The 17,443-nt window shown below is 36.5% G+C and overlaps 1 protein-coding gene across 2 annotated transcripts in view; it reads right to left on the reverse strand.

Annotated features, from left to right (window-relative positions):
- Nucleotides 1-17,443, reverse strand: part of SPSB4 (splA/ryanodine receptor domain and SOCS box containing 4) — a 201,734-nt gene that overhangs the window by 128,695 nt on the left and 55,596 nt on the right. The window contains exon 2 of one of the 2 annotated variants that reach the window (XM_058188815.1): nt 1,248-1,293. The exons of the other annotated variant lie outside the window; for it this stretch is intronic. The gene's annotated coding sequence lies outside the window, so the exon portion shown is untranslated. The remainder of the gene's footprint in view (nt 1-1,247; nt 1,294-17,443) is intronic. 2 annotated transcript variants of the gene reach the window in all.

Raw genomic sequence — 17,443 nt, forward strand, 5'->3', positions numbered from 1 at the left:
CAACCATTAAATTTTACCTGTTTTATTTTTACAAATGAATAAATAATGCATGCTGAGAATTCAGAATAAAATAAACAAATCTACCTAATTTCACTTATTACATATTACCTTCTATAAGAAGGACTTTTTAGTTTTTAGTTTTTTTAGTTTTTATCCTACACAGATTTTACTGTAAGGATGATAGGCTATATAAGAGCATCTTGAATTCATATTACATTTAGGAAACATTAAGCTGAGAGCAAAGACCCATACGGAATCAGAAACTCAAATCTCAGAAACAGAGTACTGTCCTTTCCAATTTCTTCTAATTGCAATAAAAGGTAAAGATAAAGGCTCCCCTTGCACATATGTGCTAGTCATTCCCGACTCTAGGGGGCGGTGCTCATCTCCGTTTCAAAGCCGAAGAGCCAGCACTATCCAAATCCGGGGTCATGTGGCCGGCATGACTAAATGCCGAAGGCGTACGGAATGCTGTTACCTTCCCACCAAGGGTGGTCCCTATTTTTCTACTTGCATTTTTTATGTGCTTTCGAACTGCTAAGTTGGCAGAAGCTGGGGCAAGTAATGGGAGCTCATACTGGTTACAATACTAGTCAATACAGCATTTTAATACTGGTTACAATACTGGTTACCTATCCAGCAGGTCCCAACAATAACATAGCACCTAATATCACCATATATCTGAGCTGCAAAAATGTTTAAATGGACAAAATATTCAACATTTGAAAATATACTTGAGATTTGGCCAGGTTCTTAGCATAGGAGCAAAAACAAGTCTTTCCATTAACAGTAATTTAATATTCATTTTAAAATGCCTTATTATAAATTCGTAAAATTAGGGGCAAATAACATGTAACTGCTAACATAACCTGGGACTGCTTAACATAAACCATGCTGTAATTACATTTCTCAGGTGAAAAGAAAATTAGTTCGCTCACTTCCTTAATGCATAATCACACAAATATAAATGAGTTACTTAACCTATTATCTTAAACTCTCACAGCTAATAATCCACACAACACTATCAGAAACTGATTAATCCCATGTAATATATGTACGCTGCATTTTTTACAATTTTTATTCTTGGTATATATTGACCAAAGAATATTGCATAAAAATACAAGTAATACAGCTCAGGGCACTGAAACATTCAGGTCTCTGGAAAAACAGTTTTGTGATTTTGAAAAATAGTACCAATTGGACTAAACAGTACTTACATAATAATGATGTAATACTATATATTGTACCTCCAGAACTTGCTTCAGGCTGCAATATCTTCAAATTTTTCTTGAGCTAACAAAATTTCAAATTTACTATAGTCATTTGAAATCACTGTAATGGAGGAAATATGCTAAAATCTATCTTCAGTTAAAGTCAAATAAGGAGCAGTACAGTAATAATACACTAAGTCATAAAACATTTGACAATATTTTATAAGAGGTTCTTCTAGAACTATATTTTAACATTTAATTACATTAGTTCCTTACAAGGAAAGGTCTGTCATTGTAAAGGTGTGTGTATGTGTATGTGTATATGTATGTGTATGTGTATGTGTGTGTGTATGTGTGTGTGGAGGGGGAAAGAGGAAAAAAAATCTTGAACAAAGCTATATTCCAATAAGAAGGAAAGATAACTGCATCTATGCATTAAGGATAGGAAAAGCCACAAAATTGTAAGGTTATTTGAGAATGAGCTTGAGGAACAGGGGGAAGAGATGCTACCTAAAGCAGCAGATAAGTTAATTTTTATAACTTTATAATCAGGCCACATTCACAGAAGTTTGAAAATACAAATCTCTCGCCATTATTTTTAGCAGTTTGATACATTAAGATAAATACTTTTTAAGTTTATTTCTTTACCCATTAAGTATTTGTGCCTCCCTATTTTATATTGTCTTCTTATCCTTCAAGGGCCTCTGTGGCTCAGACTGCTAATTAGTCTGTTATTAACAGCAGCTGCTTGCAATTACTGCAGGTTCAAGTCCCACCAGGCCCAAGGTTGACTCAGCCTTCCATCCTTTTATAAGGTAGGTAAAATGAGGACCCAGATTGTTGGGGGAGCAATAGGTTGACTTTGTATATAAATATACAAATGGATGAAGACTATTGCTTGACACTGTGTAAGCCGCCCTGGGTCTTCAGAGAAGGGCGGGATATAAATTTAAAAAAAAAAAGAAGATCTTTCTCACATACCATTACAAAACTCCATAGTAATTGAATTAAACTGCAATCCAATTAAAAGGTATAAATATCGGTTATTTCCCCCCTCAAGAGATAGAAGGGAGTTCTTATTGAAAAAAGGATCTGAAAGTTCTTCAATCAATTGGAAAGACCATGAAAAGGATAAATTTTGAGATGTATTGTATTGTTAATTCCTTAGTCACGGAACACTGGCAATTCTGGATGAACCTTGAAGTACTAACAATACCCAAGGTAAGGTATTGCTGATAAGCTGCCATCATAGACTAATTAGTGGAGCTTTGAAGGAAGAAGGTTCCAATTAATCAGGGAAACTCATTCCCTTAAAAAAAACTTACTAAAAAAGTAGGAACAGCAAAAAGATAGGGGCAGGACAGAGTTGCTGCTATACTTCCACCAATGGCAATCAATTACTTAAAAATATAAAAGGAAGTAGAGTGTTGTGTCTGCGCCCCCCGAGCCGGGCCTCCTGCCAGAAAGTGACTTGGAGCTGGGCCTCCTGCCAGAAAGTGACTTGGAAAGTGAGGGGGAAGGGCCGTCAGGACTTACCTTGGGAGCACCGGCTTCCCTGGCTCAGCTCCAGGAGCCAGAAGCAGGCCAGGTGGAAGAGATAACGAGGCCTCCGTCCCCTGACTCTTTTCTCCCTCAGGCCACGCCTTCAGACCCAGCTGATGGCAATCAGGCTTAGTTGGACCCTAGGTTTTGTAGGCAGGAGAGGAGGGAACAACAGAAGCAGGTGTGGGGTAGGCCTAGGAAGTGCTGAGTCATGGAGCCACACCCCACAGGATATAAAGGCAGCCAGAACTGCTTTGCCTCTTTGTAGCAGGCAAATTAACTGCTGAACGAAGAGCTGCCATCGAGGGAGATAACGGAGCCACTTGGCAGACGCTCGCTCTTTTGCTGCCAGGGCTGATAGTGCCAGCTAATTAAGCCATCGCTCGGACAGAGGCGAGGAAATACAGAACACAGTGCCATTCAGTGGAATAAATCTGAAGATTAAGAGATATTGCAGCTATAATATTTATATCATTCCTTTATATCTGATATGCATATATTCATATTTCTTCCTGATCTAAAGATGTCATGTCACTATCATATCCTACTGGACTCAAATCAACTCCCTGCGTTCCAATAAATTATTTTTAAAAATCACTGATTTGAAATGGAAATTATTGTGATTCTTCTTTATTTTCAACATCTTCTAAAGAAAAATATAATCAGTTTGAAACATAATATTTTAAAAAAACATTAATTTATATTTTCATATGTATGTGGCCAACATGAAGTACAAAGAAGTAAAGCTTTTGTATATCCTTTTTTATACTGCAAGCAATGCCATGTTGTCATTTGTATACAACACATACTTCACAAGTGACAACTTCTAACTGACTTTATCTGAACTTGAAAGATAAGCATGGGTGACCCCAATGTATACAAGAATGGCAGGTTACCAGTAAATACCAGGGTTCTGATTTAGTATGGGAGTATCTTGCAAAAAGGAAGACAATTAACAACTTCCATACCATTGTCAAGAAAACACCATGGTGAAGTCGGCAGGTGTTGAATTGACTTGAAAGAATTTTATCTGTTCATCTACAATGCAAGTTCAAATTCTCTGCTTTCCCAAGACTCTTATAGCATAAAAATGGTAAATGAAGTAAAAACAGGATTTTAATTAGATTCAAGATTGGAAAATAGAGAACTCATCAGATGTTTTATGGAAATGTATATGAATCATCCAGGTCATGGTTGTCCCAAAGATGCCTTTTCAAGAGGCAACTGGACTTTCTCATTTTTCTATGAAAAAGCTTCTTGGATGAGAAGCGAAACGTCTTCAAAGAAAAAACAGAAAGTCCAGCTGCCTTTTGAAAAAGCATCTTTGGGATGTTTTATGCAACTTTCAACAACTGATCCAGCATAGTCAAAAAATATAATCCATGTCATCTATCAGGCAATTATATAACATGCATCTTCAATAAAGGAGTTCCAAAGGTCTTAACTAATATTGAAGTGGTTGAAGAAGGCAATCATCACCATCTTTGAATATGCTAGATTAATTTGTTAAATTATAGTCTACTGTTATTCCACAACCCAAATTTATTTGCTTTGTAAATCAACAATATGAAATCATCAGTCAAATATATTTATATTCACAGCCAAATTTAAATGTCACTACAAGCATTAAATATATATTACTTATATACATGTATATACATATAGTATCAAGGAGATACTAGTTTCTTCCTGCTCAGTTATAAACCACACACTAATTATTCCATATTCTGACACAAATGCTTTATTTCTATTTTATTTCATTTTTCCATTTATATACTGCTCCTTTTCTAAACTCCTGAGTAGCTTAGCAAGCATTATTACAATAGATAATAAACAAATATAATACCAATGATACCCAATAGTAAGAGCTTTATTCGTCCACAGGTCTTCTTAAAGTACTGTATTTTTACTGGAAAATCATGGAAATGTGTGATTTGGATACTGACGGGTAAAACCTCTAATCAGCCTTATATTTTCAGGCTTTCATCCTAATAAATCATAGACATCTTTTCAGATTTATATATATTCCTTCACGACACACATACCATTATATATATATATATATATATATATATATATATATATATATATATATATATATATATATATATATATATATATATATATATATATATATATATATATATATATATACCAACCTACCCAAATCCACACTAATCATGAAGCATGACCAACGACCAGAAGCCAGACCGCAGCTGCAACATTAGCCATTTCAAACCCCTCCAATCCATACATGCAGCAGACAGACACCCACTACGAAGATGTAGCGACCACGAACACGAAGCCAAACAGCAGCAGTGCAGCTCACCAGCTCAAATCCCCTGCAGCACAGATTAGACTGAGCACAACCAAGCCCCCACCAACACAGGACACACCCCAGCCAATCAGAGCACAGAAAAACCCCAGCCAATCAGAGCACAGCCAAGCTCCCACCCAATCAGTTCAAACCCCACTAGCAGTTAAAAGGAAGAAATAGCTGCGATCACACATTGCTCCCAGAAGCACGAAGCTGAAGCCTGAAGATGACGAATGAGACTTAAACGTCGCCAAGACACTTCCAATTTTACGGGAGAAAACCCGAACAACCAAGACCTATATATATATATATATATATATATATATATATATATATATATATATATATATATATATATATATATATACACACCAACCTACCCAAATCCACACTAATCATGAAGCATGACCAACGACCAGAAGCCAGACCGCAGCTGCAACATTAGCCATTTCAAACCCCTCCAATCCATACATGCAGCAGACAGACACCCACTATGTAGCACCAGTCACCACTATGTCACCAGGTTGGACCCGCAGGTACTGATCATGGCCTGTCATGGTTTAGTCAATTAAGGTTTACCTGTAACACTTCTTAATATAATGGGGAGAAAATGAACTTGGTTACCAACCTTAAATATATCTGTACACTCATCTAGCATTCTCTGTTAACATTAAGGACAGGACCAGTCAGCTTTGGCAAATTTTGACCAATATGCCACAAGTGTAACTATATCCATGCAGATCCAGATGTTATCCTGCAAGCCTATGTTCCCTATGTCCCATCACCAGTATTTGTAGTGTGCATATTTACATTATATAGGGCGGTATACAAATACGATAAATAAATAAATAAATAAAAAATTAAACTGGGGAGACAATTTGGTATAGTGGTACCACTAGGTTCTATTATGTCCTAGGTACCAGTAAAAACCCTGGGACTGTAAATTCTAGTCCCGATTTAGGCACAAGCCCATCTGGGTGATTTTGGATCAGTCACTTTCTTAGCCATAGAAAGGAGGCAATTTTCTAATTTTGCACAAATATATGAATTAAACTGTCACATAACTAAGCATTTGTCTTCTTTGGATAATTACTGTGGTATATTCATCTTTTTCAAGTATGACAACATTTTTAGCATTCCCTTTAAAAAAACACCTCTCACTTATCAGTTTCCAAATTAAAAGATAACAAATACCATCATCTGTTCCGGAAAATGTACTGCTTTTCAGACTGAAAAAAGGAATAACAACGTCAAATATAGATAAGTAAATACTGATAAGCAAGTAGATTCTTAACAAAGAAGTAAATCTTCTTTAGCAAGAATTCAATCTTATATAATCCAATTTAATCTCCTAACAAGGTATTATTTCAGACTGAAGAATTTCACTTGCAAGTATGTTGTTCCCATATCTCCAGACACAGATGGTAAAGTTAATCTGGATCAAGTTAAATCAGGCTTTGTGTGCGATATGGAAATAGGGCTACTTAAATTAAAATTATATTTAATTCTGCTTTCTTAATTTTTCACCTTGCACTTATCAGACTACAAATAGCTATTTACTATTGACTGGCAGTTGAAGACACTATCATGCTATTGCATCTTATAAATGCATTCTACTTATATTAAAGGTATAGATTTCTTAAAGACCATATTTTTATGTAAGAGTCTATATATTAAAATATACTTCTGGAAACTTCTTTGTAAATTGCATTCAATTCCTGAAAAAAAAATTTGGGGCATTTGGATACTGAGCTGTTGTTCTTAATACACTACATTCTTTGGTTAACTATTTAAATCAGGGGTGAAATCCAGCATGTTCTGGAGAACTGGTAGCGGAAATTTTGAGTAGTTCGGATAACTGGCAAATACCACTTCTGGCTGGTCCCAGAGTGTAGTGGGAATAGAGATTTTGTAATATCCTTCCCCCAGGAATGAGGAGGGAATGGGAATTTTGCAGCATCCTTCTCCTGAAGTGGGATGAAATGGAGATTTTGCAGTATCCTTCCCCTGCCACGCCCACCAAGCCACACCATGCCCAAGCCACACCCACAGAACTGGTAGGAAAAAAAATTGAATTTCACCACTGATTTAAATTAATATCATCCTTTAACTGCAAACAAAGCTGCTATTTTACTATTTTTTTTTCACCTTTTGCTATGTAGAAATGTAACACCTGCAAAATTATACCACAGTTACAGTTGTCTTTATTCTCTACTACTGACATTTATAACACCAATTTAAATTCCAATCCATTCCTTGCATAACAGGACTAATGCAAAACTCACTATAACTTCAAGCATATCGTGTACATTTTATATAGAGATGTATTTTATTTCTTATATATGTATTGATCTGCAATTCACCACTTCATTTTTAATATTTATATTTCATATTCCTTGAGGCATTCATTTATGTAATTGAAGTTTCTGTCCCCGAATTTCATTAAGCAGCCTATTCAATTTAATCTACAAGAATTGCACTGATGGTTGATTTATTACAGTAAAAAAATTCAGAAAAATAAGTTTTGCATGTTAGAATAAAAACAAATGTTTATATTATGATAATGTTTTTAATTTATAAACTAACTTGCTTAATAAGGTACTCTCCAGTAATGTAACTTGTAAGCTTCTCAGCCAGAAATGATCATTAATGAAAAATATTATCATATGCTTTTTACAAACTAATTTGGAAAGGAAGTTTAGTTCAGATAGAAATAAAAGATAATAATTTGCTCTTCTGAATTATGGCCTTCTATTGAGTTAATAAACTACTTCTTTATAATAAAATGTTAAGGATGGGTAAAATAAAACAATTAAGGCTGAATAAGGATTAAACAAAATCACTGTGAGCTGAAACACATGTCAGAGATGCCTCATGATACATATGATCTAACCCATTCCAGCATAAAGTATGAAAAGATTCATACAACAGAGCTTAAAAATTCCTAGATTACCTCAGCAGCATGTAAAGAAACGATTATGTTTCTCATTACTAAATTAAAACCTATCAACCAGGTGTAGGAAATGTCTAGTCCTAGGACTTACATCCCCAATGATGTCTATAAATAACCATTTCAGACTCCTGGAAATAAGAAAAATAACATAAAGACAGAATGGAAAATCTAGAAAATCTCTTTATTTTTAAGTGGAGTCTTTAAAACAGTCGTCTTTAGATTCACACATACTGGTTATGATTCTGAGAATGTCAAGCCTGGGGAAAATCAGGGAGTCCAGATGGTTCAAATGAATATAAAGGTTTATTGCAAGCTTATGCTCTCTACAAGAATCTGAACTAACAACAGTCAAAGGAAATAGGTGGTAGATAAGAATCAATGGAGTTGAAGATGGGCTAGACTTAGATCTCTTGACATGAAGGGCCTCTAACTGATGACACATTCTACCCCTTCAACCCCTGAGCTTAGCCTGATCATCTCCTACTGTTCTGACCCAGCCTTCACAAGCAATGATAAACCACTTACTCATGAGTAAAACAAACCCCTTTATTGAAACAGGGAAGGAACAGTCATCATGTTGGATAAACCACCCCAAAAGTCACAAATGAAAGTCTTTTTCCCTTCTGAAACAAGGCAAGAACAGTTTCTGTTCACATGAGAACTCAAGCTTGAAAGTCCTTTCAATGATTAAGTCAAGTAGAAACCATCCCTATTCACACCAGCTGAGGCAAATTCACTGCCTGTTATTCCCCAGCAGAGAGACTCAGTTGGCACCTCAAATACAAAGCAATTAGTCCCAACAAACCTGGATCTGGCAAACGACTCCACTTGATTGATGTACACTGGAAAACAATTGGTTGTCTGCGACAACAGGACATTTCCAAACTCCTACTATTTATTTCCCAGCCAGAGAGGTACAACTTCTGTTGCCTGAGAGCCGGCTTATTGCCTTCTGTTGCTGTCCTCTCCTCTCCACATATACATGCATCTGAGATGGGCCCCATCTGTTCCTCCTCCTCATTCAGCTCAGGCCCCGAAGAAAGCTGTCTCTCCAGCTGGGAGAGGACAGAAGCTCTGCATCTGCCTCCAATTCTGCTTCCTCATCAGACCCTTCCAAAGGCTCCAAAGCTGGCCCAGGCTTCCTCCCTCCTCCTCATCTGACACTGCTGCTAGTTCTGCAGGCAGCCAATGGGCCACAACACCTACAGAGAAGAATCTATGAGTAGGTAAGGCACCTGTGAGACCAACCCAACCCAACTGTTGTGAACCAGGCCCAAATAGGTAGTAGGAAACTCAGTCTGTGAAAAAACAAAACTTTATTCAAACAGCTTAGAATCATTTCATTCCAGTGTAGTTCAACTAAAGCAAATTCCTCCCAACACAAATTCCTCAGTCCTATCGCAAACCTTGGTCCAATTAGACAAACTGCCAAAGGCCTTTCTTGGCAAACAGAAGTCACACATACAAAAATAAATGCCAGACGTAGACGACGAAGATGACGAAGCTACCAACGTTATTTTCCGGCAAAGCCCAAATGCCATTGCTGGTCTATTTTAAGCCTTATGGGAGGGGCCAATCATCTCTTGGCCCTACTCCCGAGTTGTCCTCTTTGCTTGAGCTGCTCTTGCCTTCTGGCAGCTCTTCTCATGAGTGCATTAGGAACAGGCTCCTCCTATTCCTCTGTCTCACTACTATCAGTCTCTGTAGGCTCTGGAGTCCTCATCTCACTCCCCGATGGCACTGGCCCCACCTCAGCCTCATCGCTATCTGACTCCGTTCCCAGTTCTGCATGCTGCTGGCAGACCACATCACCAACTTAACTCAACCAAGGACTATTAATGTTAACCAACACCAAATGAGATAGGTGGGTGGGCTGTGCAAATTTACAAACAAGCACTTAAACTCTAGTTACTTACTAGGCAAGTAACCATTCCTTGTCATCTTTGTGATTCACATGCATTGGTTAATAGTTACTTTGCTACCAAGACAAATATCTAGGAGAGACTTGAGCCAGTGAATCTTGAAGAAGTGGACACAGTTCTTTCTACCATGCCTAAACTCAATTTTTCACCAATCTGGTTTATCTAACTATCCAGGGAGGGGAAAGAGGATTAGATCCAAACAGTAGTTAACGGTTCTTTAAACGAAGGGCAGATTTAAGGAACACTGATCTGCTCACTCTTTAATATACAAATCTCTCCCTTTCAAACTGAACCACAGGCCTGCTGTGTACCTGAAGGAAACTCCCTGATCCAGCTTAGTAAAGATAGTTATTGGAGTAAGAACTTTCTGATGAATTTTTCATCAGAAAAATACTATTTCCCAAAAGAAAAAAGTGTGATTATCAGTTGTTCACAGCTCCAGATCAAATCAGCTTTACATTGTGTCTTCATAGTAATATAATTTCCTGTTGAATTACATTGAAAGACACTTTTATTATTATTTAATTATCACTCCCAGCAGCCAAAGTCTAAGAAAATGTATAGATTTTGGGTAGAATAACAGCAAAACTAAGCTTTCCGTGTATACTTCTATCATGTTTCCCCCCAAATAAGACACCCCCTGATAATAAGCCCAATCGGGCTTTTGAAAGCATGGCAATAAGGCCAAGCGCTTATCTCACGGTTCAAAAAAATATAAGACAGGATCTTATTTTCAGGAAACCATGGTCTTTTATTCTCAATGTCACATCATCAAGGTATCATGTAGCCTTATCTTCAGGTCTGCATGCAGCTATGTTTGTTCCAAACCAGGCCCACAAGTTATCGCACTCTGAGTATACTACATATTCATTATAAACTCTTATGCCTACTATGCTACAAAAATATATCATAATTCATTCTTTCCTATTTCCAGACACAAGCAGCTCTGAGGCATAATTTAAAGACAGGCGCAAAGTTAATGCATAAAAGCAAGCATTAATCCAAACCACTTTTTATTTTTAGATAACCAAGCTTGTATCGTTTGAGTTCTTAGCATTTTTTCTTCATTTGTAAATCCAACTGATCTCTCTTACAGCTTATATTAATTTATAAGAATGAACCTTCTGGAAAATACTAATTTCTTCTTAGTAGAGGTCTATTGCATTCCATTTCATAATGTAAATGGAGAATGAATAACTAGGTAGTACTGGATCTTAAATGTTTGGGGGATAAAGTATTTCAGTAAACTGCCTAACCTAATTTAGCACAAATCTAATTGCCATTTTAAATGTAGAAAAATGATATCATTATGGATGTATTTTTGTGAGTGTGGACTACAGTAGCGATTCAGAAACTCGCTTAGGACTTTGTGCAATACCTCTTTTGTATTTCTTAAGAAGACCTTTTTCAGGCTTTGCCGCAAGTATGAAAATAATGCTGTGGCCACTATAGTAGATTTTTAATGTAACCTAATGCTATATATGTAACACTGTATTTAAAGTTATCCCCAACTTTAAGATTTGCTATATTTAACTTTGGAAAAGTTTCATTCAGAAGCAGAGGCAATAAAAATGGAGGGATTAAGAATTAAATTCTGATTTACTATTTTTTTGGTTTTTTAACCTACATAGGAATCAATATGTTTTGCTTAAAAGTAACAGCAATTTTTATTTATTATTTAAATAGATATAAGTAACAAGAAGGCTTAGTGAACTTAAATAAATATTGAAAAGGAAATTGAACGCCTGCAACCTCCTGACAATCTCCTGACAACTATTAGTTGTTGCACCAGCTGGTAGAGTACAAACTAGCTTTCCTTAATCTAGAACTATCTATTTGCAAGACTGAAACTTCCAACATTCCCAGTCAGTGGGGAATTTTCCATTGTAAATTACAGAATCTATAGTATATCACATCTGCAGAACATCAAGGTCATAAAAACTGATGACAGATTATGACAAAGGAGCCTTTATTAAGCCCATCTAGTAAATCTATCAGCTGTGACAATGTAAGATTTGGAGATAGTCCCAAGTCACTGTTTGCTGCTTGCCAGAAAAAATAAAACCTTCTGTTGTCTACCATTTGGATGACAAAATATAGTCACACTTGTGTATTAAGATAATAGTTCTTTTTCAGATTCTTGAGAATTCATTTTGCTCTCTCTTGCACAATGACTTAATTATGCCCACTACACATTCCTACTCTGTGAAGCTTTTTTACATGCAGCATATGCTCTCACAAGATACCTCTGCATTTCAATTGTAGAAACTGTCAGCTCTGAAAAACTGATAAATATAAGCTGAAAAAACAAGCTGAAATAAAATGCACTAGACCATGTCAGCCCAAAGGAAGAGATGAAAGGCTGAAATTTCAAATGATGTACTTAATAAATTCAAACCCTGATTTAAAATATGCACCTGAGAAATGTGGTATGAAAGAGGCCATGGATAATTTCTTAATTTAAGATTAAAAATATGAAATGCTTCAAGGAAATCCAGGGTATATTTGAATCAAGAATTCTTCTGCAAATTCAGGTGTCAAAAATGACCAGGTAAACTTAATCTTAGTTTTAGCTAGGCCAGTGGTTCTCACCTTTATAGTGCTGTGACCCCTTTAATACAATTCCCCACGATGTGGCAACCCCAACCGTAAAATAATTTTCATTTTGAATTTATCATGCCTGAAGCCGTATTGGCTAGCAATCTGAACTGCTTGCGATTGCCTTGAGGACGGAGGCATTAAAGCAGAGACTCCTCCCTTATTAAGTTTATGGCGCCTGAAGCCAGATTAGGCTAGCGATTGGGAGTGATTGCAGCTGGCTTGAGAGGGAGACATCAGAGCAAAGATTTCTCTCTTTTTTAATTCATTGCACCTGAAGCCGAATTCGGCTAGCGATTTGAAGAGCCTGCAGCTGGCTTGTGGAGTCAACTCACAAGTATAGTTCCCATATTTCCGATGGTATTAGGCGACCCCTGGCAAATCGTCATTCGACCCCCAACGGGGTCCCGACCCACAGGTTGAGAACCACTGAGGTGGCCATCATTGTCTGTTTCAGGAAAAGGATGATTTGGCTAAAACTAACCTAATTTATATTGTTTTTTTAGTCACAGAATTAAGTGCATCAAACATATCTTGACCAATCTTTAAGTAGTCTAGGCCATGGGTGTCAAACCTGCCATATCACATTGCCATCAAGTGACTTTTCCCCATTCATGGAGCTGGGGTGGGCATGGCCTGGGTTGATACATCTGGCTACGGGCCACCAATTTGACACCCCTGGTCTGGTAAAAAAAAAAACACCCATACATAAAGCATTGATAGTTTCATAGACAGTATTTCTTTGAAAAGCTGCTGAAAGTTTGATGTAGATGTCCATGTATTCATTTGTTTTAGTATTTAACTGATATACCTCTCGCTTGGACTATTGCAATGCTCTCTACATGGGGCTCCCCTTGAAGAGCACTTGGAGACTCCAGCTAGTCCAGAATGCGGCTGCGCGGGTTATTGCGGGAGCGGTTCGGAGCTCCCATGTAACACCTATCCTGCGCAGACTGCACTGGCTACCTGTTGTCTTCCGGGTGCGCTTCAAGGTCTTGGTTACCACCTTCAAAGCGCTCCAAGGCTTAGGACCGGGATACTTACAGGACCGTCTACTGCCGTCTTCTATCTCCCAGCGACCGGTTCGTTCCCACAGAGAGGGACTCCTTAGGGTGCCGTCAGCCAAACAATGTCAGCTGGCGGCCCCCAGGGGGAGGGCTTTCTCTGTGGGGGCTCCTACCCTGTGGAACGAGCTTCCCCCTGGACTTCGACAATTACCTGACCTTAGGACCTTTCGCCATGAACTTAAAACCTATTTATTTCGTATGGCTGGACTGGCTTGATTTTTAAAATTTTAATTTAATTTAATGGGTTTTAAATTTCTGCAATTTTATAGGGTGTAATTTGTATTTTAAATTTTTTGGCCAATTGAATAAGTTTTTTAAGGGTTGTTTTTAATATTGTATGTGTTTGAGTTGTATTTTATTTGGTTGTTCACCGCCCTGAGTCCTTCGGGAGAAGGGCGTAATACAAATTAAAATATTATTATTATTATTATTATTATTATTATTATTATTATTATTATTATTATTATTATTATTATTATTATTATTATTATTATTATATAGATATATCAGTCTATGCCCTTTTGAAAATATCTAGTGCTAGATTTTGATTTAACTCTGATTCAATCACTATTCCTAATTTTGCTGAAAGATACTACGGTCCTGAGGGCAATCTAGAAAGTGATCAGTTAAACACTTGGTTATGACATAATTACCTGGTGTAAAAGCTTTTCTACTAGATTATTGCTACCACTTGTGATTAACTGTATATAACTTAAGATCTTTTTCTGAAGTAACATTCTCACAAGCATCCTTCATAGTGCTTAGGAAACTCTAACTTTGAACTATGGAATGTTCCCTTAAGAAACATTACAAGTACCGTATATACTCGAATATAAGCCGATCCGAGTATAAGCCGAGGTCCCCAATTTTACCCCAAAAAACTGGGGTAAACTGGGGACTCGAGTATAAGCCGAGGGAGGGAAATGAGGCAGCTACCGGTCAGGGAAACCCTCCCTCCCTCAGCCGAGAAGGCTGGCGGCTCCCCCGCCCCGCCCTCTCACTGCACCGGCAGGGCTTCCCCGCGCTAATGCAAAAGCCCGCCAAGTTTGCGCCATCCGGTATAATGTGAAAAAAAGAAGAAAAAAAAAAACTCGAGTATAAGCCGTATATACTCGAGTATAAGCCGAGGGGACGTTTTTCAGCACAAAAAACGTGCTGAAAAACTCGGCTTATACTCGAGTATATACGGTACATAGGAAGGTTTATAATACCTTAACTTATTTTTAGGCTTCCCAACTAAAGCAACAGCTACTAAAAGTTGTTGAAAAGGGAATGGGAAAGGAAGCTTTCAAGAGTTAAATTATGTAAAACTTTGATGAAAAGGAAATACTTAATAATTTATATAAATTATTTTAGTATTAATTTTAAATATTCAATTCCATATAAAATTATAGAAGCTACAAATAAATATAAATTAAACATAAAGCATCTATGGATACAATTACAGTTCCTTTGAGATAAGTATGAAAAATAGATGATTGCCTTCAGATGTTTTATTTATACTTTTTATTTAGGTCACAGAATAGGTGAATTCCACCACATTCATCTTTTTCCTGTTCTGATCATACAAGAGACACTTAACGTTGATTTCTACATAATTGTTTCTTTCAAAACCATTGTAGCTGTTCATCTTATTCAGGCAACAATAGAGGTGGAACTAAGATGATACCCATTCATTGTATTAGTTCAGTGCTACTAAAAAATGGTAAGGACATTTCTATAGAAGTCTTTTCCAAACATATGCTTCTATATATTTGAAACAATACCCTTATAATCCCAAGTAATCCTAGTCATTTATACTGGAAAAGTCTGAGGATAGGGACAGAAGAAAAACATCCTATCAGTTTCATTCATTAAGGTACTTTTATGTTCCTCTTCTACTGTTAAGCCATGAAGAAGGGTCATTAACTATATTTTGACCAAGAATGACCAGTACGGATTTTTTTATCCAGTGTTTTAGAAAAACACGGGATCCAGCAGAATATCATTCAGAAACCAGCAATCAGTATTAAGTGGCCACTTGAAAAAAGTACTATCTTTGCTTTTGGCTTGGATATTATGTTTTGTATTAAAGTGTAACTTTGGAAACTATCCAGAGTTTTGGGATGAAATGATATATAAATATTTATAATAAATAAGCAAACAGCTCAAGAAAATAGCATGTAAACAAACCATTGCATACTGCTGCTGCAGTATTAAAGACATATTTCCTCAACTCGCCAACTTCAATGCTGAATTATAAAGCATGAAAGGTAGAACTAATATAGAAAAATAAACACATTAGACTCCACATAAGTAACAAGATGAAAGCCTGATTTCAATTTCGGACACATGGAAGATAAAATTAAATATTTGGGAATGATGGTATTTTATCCAGTTTCAAGAGTACCCAAATTAGCATAAAAGTAATCAATAAAATTATTTAGATTACAACACTTTTCTCCAGATAACATGATGGATTAGCATCACATAATACCATGCAGCATTAATCTTAAATGGGTGAATATTTTATTATTCAGATTAATAATATGCAGATTTAAAAATATTAAAGCAATAATTAGGTATAAGTAAACAAATTTGTAGATAAGCCAAAACATAACTATTGCTAAATAGCTATACTCACAAACACTTACCTATTCTAAATGCACTACAGCACTCAACCATGCAAAATGTACCTTGTTTTCATTAAAATATTGACCAGAATGTAAAGGTACACTTTATAGCCATCATTTATAGAATATTTGAAAATGTGGAAGCCACAGTTTGGGAGCGAATCATGCTGAACCTCTTTGGTCTAAATGGGATTTTTCTGATGAACTGGAAAAGCCTAACTATATCTATGGGACATTGACAAGCTGTCATTAGTAGGTTGCTTAAGGGAATACTGGGATAAAGGTAGATTTCTGGTCCTTCAATCGCACCTGAATTAGTTAATTATGTCTCTCAGAAATGAATACAGAACTTTCTCCATGTGAGCCACTGAAAAGCCAGAAAAGCAGCAAAAATGACTGACCATCTGCTATGTATTGTTTTCTCCCTCTGCAATACCATGAATGGAAAGACTCTTAATAAAAATGTTTCTACTAGAGAACCATTCATCATTTATTTCTTTATACATCCACAATTATGTATTAGGCTCCATGAATAAATATTCAAATTATCATTTGACAGAAAAGCTACATAATATTAGAGCTAAAAATTACAGTGTATTATATATTTCAAGGTTTGCTGTTTTCATGAACACAACCCCCAGGGAAACAGATCACCTCTGGTAACAAATCCACAGTAACATGGGGAAAGGTTGTCATGCATAAATATATAGGAAGAATAGGTGAAAAATAAATTTACCTTTAGAATAGAATAGAAAAGAATTTTTTATTGGCCAAGTATGATTGGACACACAAGGAATTTGTCTTGGTGCATATGCTCTCAGTGTACATAAAAGAAAAGATACGTTCATCAAAGTACAACATTTACAACACAAATGATGGTCAATATATCAATATAAATCATAAGGATTGCCAGCAACAAAGTTACAGTCATACAGTCATAATTGGAAAGAGATTGGTGATGGGAACGATGAGAAGATTACTAGTAGTGCAGATTTAGTAAATAGTTTGACAGTGTTGAGGGAATTATTTGTTTAACAGAGTGATGGCCTTCGGGAAAAAACTGTTCTTGTGTCTAGTTGTTCTGGTGTGCAGTGCTCTATAGTGTCGTTTTGAGGGCAGGAGTTGAAACAGTTTATGTCCAGTATGTGAGGGATCTGTAAATATTTTCACGGCCCTCTTCTTGATTCATGCAGTATACAGGTCCTCAATGGAAGGCAGGTT

The sequence above is a fragment of the Ahaetulla prasina genome, chromosome 6, assembly GCF_028640845.1.
Source record: "Ahaetulla prasina isolate Xishuangbanna chromosome 6, ASM2864084v1, whole genome shotgun sequence".
NCBI classification, from domain to species: Eukaryota; Metazoa; Chordata; class Lepidosauria; order Squamata; family Colubridae; genus Ahaetulla; species Ahaetulla prasina.